Genomic DNA, 5,775 nt, shown 5'->3' on the forward strand with positions numbered 1-5,775 from the left:
GAGAGGCCAGCGTTACCTCTATAAATACAAAGATCACTTTATGATTCACAAAACCCTTTTCCCATAGCAACCCTTTACAGGAGGTAGTGCAAGTATGTTTTTAGTAGTAAGATTGCCGCATCAAAAAGTATGAATAGTTTGGCAATTTTTTTTCACACAATTTAAAAGTTTATCAGAATTATTGGACCAATTCACAGTTCCACCAATAGTATATCCATGTGCCTGCCTGGCCCCTCCAACATTAACTATTTCCATATTTTAGTACATTTGCCAATTTGAGATATTTGAAGTAAGATCTCAGACTTATTTTAATTTTTATTTCTTTTTAATTATTTGGAGTTATTATGAGTTATTTACTAATATCGCTTTTTTATGAGAAAAATTGCTTATAATATTACAAAAAACTACATTGCTTATAACTCTCCACAAAGTTTTGCAAGTAAATTTATATTCTAAAATGGTGTTGGCCTTGACTAGCATAACTCTCTTTTTTGCAGGAAGAAAAAGTCTCTGGCTGAGGCAATTTCTTTGTATCAGTTAAAGTAGCACAGAATATCATAATAACCCATGTTGTTGTCCATCCCTTTTTCATTTTTTGTATTCAGTAACATTTAATAGGTCAAGTTAGAGCAGTTTTAGCTAAAGATAAAATACTGTACACAGACAAATATAACATAAGCTAGAATTTTGATTAAATGAATAACATTATACTGATGACTCACTGCTCTGGTGTCTTTCTCATTCCCACTCTCCTCCCCTATCTAGGACATTGTTCCTCCTGAATTCTTGCATTTGAGTTTTAAAATATCAGTAAAAGTTTATGGAAATAGTCAAAATTACAGGTACATTTTGAATTTAATTAAGTTTAATAATTCCAACTGGGGAAAAGAAGGGTTTCTATGGCACTTAGGTCATATAGTTATCTGTAAGCTTTTCTTTTTTCACATTAAGTAAAGCATACATTTTCCCGCCTCTTCCTTACATAATTAGAAGTGTTAGGATTAATTTCATCTTATTTTTTTTAATGCACATACACACACACACACACACACACACATATACAAACACCAATTGCCTTGGGACTAAGACCAAGTATTAAAATTTTATCCCCAAAGCAAATTTTTGGGAGACAGTTATAGCACCTTAATATTTACTCCTTTGAACACTATAATTAAGGAATCTAGATGGTGGTACAGATATACTTCAAATGTTCATATAAAAAATCTTATTAGTTACTTTGTAGATGTTAATGAACTTCTCACCAACTATGGATACTGTAGAATAAAGCTGTTGTCTTTCTCGTATTTGTTATTTGATATGGTATCCACATTCCTCAAAGTTGTAGGAATTTTTGGTATTTATGCCTCCTGTGGAAAAAAGCAAATATATCAATCCATAGCAAATTATGTTATCCTTTCCTTTATAGTAGACACATATACATTCAAGGGTTGTTTTTAGAATTAGTGTGGTAATCTGTGCTATATCTATCATCCAGGGCCATCTCCAGTGGTTCTGATGTATATTTTGCCACTGGACTCAGATGTCTCCAGAGGAGAGAATGAGTCTGGTGACTCTGCTCAGTCTTTCCTTATTTAAATCCAATGCACTACTTGTCATGACATCACTTCCCAATGTCATGATCCTCTTCAAAAATGAAGGACAAACAACAACAACAACAACAACAACCATCTTTCCAGTATCAGCATATTATAGTAGGAAAGATCAGGCTTTGAATCCTGCCTCTGACGCTTACTTGCTGTATGACTGTAAGCAAGTTACTTAAATTCTCTGAGTTTCCTTTTCCTCATTTGGAAAGAGGTGAAAATAATCCCTGAAATACCTACCACCTAGGGTTGTTATGAGTATGAAGTGAAATAATGTTTGTAAGGTGCTATAAAAATGTTAGTTGTCATTTTACTCATTTTGCATATATTCCCCTCTATCCTATAGAGTGATCTTTTTGTATGTGTGTGCGGGGGATGGGTGTACTTCAGACTTATTATTTCATTATTTTCATGTACAGAACTTTTTTACTTGTTAAGTCCCTCAAGCAATGAAACTTGGCAATTCATCTGTAACTTACAGTCCTAGAGCATTGCCTGGAACAACAGGAATTTAAGTGATTTGTACATGGTCATACAGCCGGTATTTATTAGAGACATGATTGGAATATATGAAAGGGGGGCAGTTAGGTGGCACAGTGGATAAAGCACCAGCCCTGGATTCAGGAGTACCTGAGTTGAAATCCAGCCTCAGAAACTTGATACTAGCTGTGTGACCCCAGGGAAATCACTTAATTCCCATTGCCCCGCAAGAAAAAAAAAGGCATATATGAAAGGAAATTGGGGGTTATGATCATTTTGTGTGGTAGAGACAGAGACACTTCTGGAGGAACCATCACAACAGCCACCCAGGAAGAACCCCAAGTACAATTCAAACTTACATTAGTTGGTGATAGAGGTACAGGAAAAAACACATTTGTAAAATGTCACTTGATTGATGTATGGGATACAGTCAGCCATGAGAAATTTGATGGGCTGAGAGATAGTTATTACATTCAAGCTCAATGTGTCTGTAAAATGTTTAATATAATATTGAGTTACTTACAAAAGTGTACCTAACTGGAATAGAGATCTGTTACAAGTATATGGAAATATCCATATACTGTTATATGGCAACAAAATGGATATTAAGGACAGAAAAGTCAAGGAAAAATCACTAATCTTCTCTAGGAAGAAGATTCTCCAGTACTATAACATTTCAGCCAAAAGTAACTACAACTTTGAGAAGCCCACCCTTTGACTCGCTAGAAAACTTATTAGAGACCCTAATTTGGAGTTTGTTGCCATGTCTACTCTTGCACCTCCAGAAGTTGTCATGGACCCTGCACTGGCAACACCGTATGAGTAGGTCTTAGAGATTGCTCAGAGAACTGCACTCTCTGATGAAGATGATAACCTGTAAGGGAATGAAGCTGGAGCCCAGCATCACAGGTTTAGTTTTATAGCCAACTGTCCTGTGATGTCCATGATATAGCATGGTTGCCACTTTATTATATAGCAGAGGAGAAAATGTACTTAATCTTTGGGATGCTGAAGGAGATGAATGGACTTCATCGATGGGGTGAATATGGCAGTTTAAAAATATAATTCATATTTTGAACTCGTGTATATAGCTGTTTTGGACTGCAATTGTGTCCCCTTAAGTTTCAAATATAAAATTTCTATAGTTGCATCACCATAATCAGTGATGAATCTTGCTTGTTTACTGTTGTTCCCATTCCTTTTTTGTTCAGATCATAATAACTGTATTTCAGAAGGAGGAAGAGGAGAACAAGAAAAGAAAGAGGAGGAGAAGAAGAAAAAGGAGGAGGAGACATTGCAGTTTGTGTTCCATCTTCCTTAAAAAAACAGGATCAGAGATCTAGAGCCAGAAGGGACCTCAGAGAACATCTCAAATCCAACCTGCTCATTTTACAGATGAGGAAACTGAGTCCCAAAGACTCAGTTCCAGGATCATACAGCTAGAGTCTAAGGCAATCCAATTCTTCCTGATTCCATGTCCAGCATTATATCCACCATACCATACTGTCAATCACTGATTTCTAACATACCTTCTGGCTTTAAGATTCTATATTTCAGAATATACACCTGAAGATTATAAAAAGCCCCAATCAAATTAACATAACATTCATAATCAAATGGTTATAAATACCAGCTATTATTATCCATATATCAGACACTTCAAGACACTCCATCAATCTGAGAGGGACTACTTGGAAAGTGTGAGAGCTCACTTTAAGTCAAGGCATTGTTAGTGTAATGATTGGAATGACGCCACCTGCTGGAGACTTACTGTAGAAGAGTTCCACCCATGAAGCGAAGGTCTTTGAGGGCAAGACCAGGAGTCTTTTCTTTGGAAAAGGAAGTGACGCGGGCTAGTGGGAGGAGGAAGGAAGAGACTGGCGCTTGGTCTTGGGCTCTTTCCTTTAGACTTTGGTGGAGAGTGGAGCTAGAAGTGTGCTCTCCCTTTAATAGATAGGAATCTAGGCCTTTCTCTCTCTCTTTACCAAATTCTTATTTTCCTTAATAAATGCTTAAAAGCCTAACTCTTGCTAAAGCTTATAATTTATTGGCGACCACTCATTAGACATTTTAGACAGTTTAGCTAGAATTTTAGCCCTTAACATTAGTAAATCTGTGTATGTCCTTCCCACAACCAGTTATAAGAGCAGCTGAGAGGATGATGCAGCATATACTTATTTAGTGCAACTCCAGAAGTTATTTTCTAAGACAATTATTAAATTAAAGGGCTGTTCAACACTATAGCTGCCATTAAAAACCTCAGCAAGGACACTGTGACTAGCTGCCCCCTAGAGGAGCAATAGTAGAGCTCTATACAATAGTAGAGAGCTGTCCAAGTGCTCATGGGCTGGAATCTCTGAAACTTTGTTTAAGAGCTTAAGTCGACTATGGTAACTGGCTGTATCCTATTTCTTAGGTTTCTAGTGATTCAGGGGAAGGGCTCCAGAAAGAGCCCAGCAACTACACAGCTGCACAGCTATGACAACAGACTACAATTCTGAACAGATTCATATAGTCCAACCACACTGACTAGCCTGCTGGATTATTTTCCCCCTTTGGTCATGCTAATATCTGAGAGGAATTATGGGATAGAAACAGCACTGGAATCACGAGGATCTGTGCTGAAGTCCCCTCTGACAATAGCAACTTGTGACTCTAGGTAAATTACTTAACTTCTCAGTGTCCCCAGGCAACTTGTTAAGACCCACCAGCTGCACACAGGGTGGCCCATTCTCTTCAGAATGACAATAAATGAGCCTTGACACGTCACCGCCCCTGAGTTCCAGAGAATTATTGAGCAGGAGTCATTTTCCTCACAGAGCATTACACACCTACAGAGCAGAATCTGTTCCTCAAATGAGTTCCTATCTTTATGCCCCCATGGAAGTCAACATGGGGGAGAAAGCAGAAGATTCTAAGCCTCCGGAGGACTTGTTCAGTGGCTTAAAGGTTACTGATGCCAGGAATCAGAGTGTGCTAGCCCCTTGGTGTCTAGTTTAAAAGATGAGTATATTCACAGCAAAGTACCAAAGGATGTTCAGGACCAGGGAGAAGATGAGCGTTTTCGTGACTGTATTGACTCATTTGAAGACAAGGAGGATTCAAGTGTGGAAGAATCAAAGGACAATGATGTGGATGATGATGTGAATCCCTCAGAACTAGAGGAAGAATACCTACTGAGTTTGGAAAAAGATATCAGATGAAGAAAAACAGAAAAGAAGAGAGGAGAGCACAAGACTAAAGGAAGAAGGAAATGAACAGTTTAAGAAAGGAGAATATGTAGAAGCAGAAAGTTCTTACAGCTGAGCTCTTCAGACTTGCCCTGCCTGCTATCAAAAAGACAGATCGGTTCTGTTTTCAAACTGAGCTGCTGCAAGGATGAAACAGGACAAGAAAGATGCTGCTATCAATGACTGCAGCAAAGCAATTGAATTAAATCCCAGTTATAAGACTGTAAACTGTAAGCATTGACCAATCACAGTCCCAAAGGACTAACAAGGAAGCATGCTATCCACCTCCAGATGGTGAAATGATGGACTCGTGGTGCCATTTTTCCTCTTTCTTTTACTTCTTTTTTTTGGGGGGGGAGGGGGAGGGAGACCTGGGCGGGGGAGGTCTTTGGTAATGCTGAAATTTGTTTTGTATGATTATATGTATTTGTCATGTTTTTGTTTGTTTTTCTTACCTTCTC

General features: G+C 38.0%; 2 pseudogenes; both read left to right on the forward strand.

The window, feature by feature from the left end:
• Positions 1-2,351: 2,351 nt before the first annotated feature.
• LOC122747266 lies at positions 2,352-2,964 on the forward strand (annotated as a pseudogene).
• Positions 2,965-4,964: 2,000 nt separating this feature from the next.
• Positions 4,965-5,555, forward strand: LOC122747268 (annotated as a pseudogene).
• Positions 5,556-5,775: the final 220 nt, after the last annotated feature.

Source organism: Dromiciops gliroides, chromosome 3, assembly GCF_019393635.1.
Source record: "Dromiciops gliroides isolate mDroGli1 chromosome 3, mDroGli1.pri, whole genome shotgun sequence".
Classification (NCBI taxonomy): Eukaryota; Metazoa; Chordata; class Mammalia; order Microbiotheria; family Microbiotheriidae; genus Dromiciops; species Dromiciops gliroides.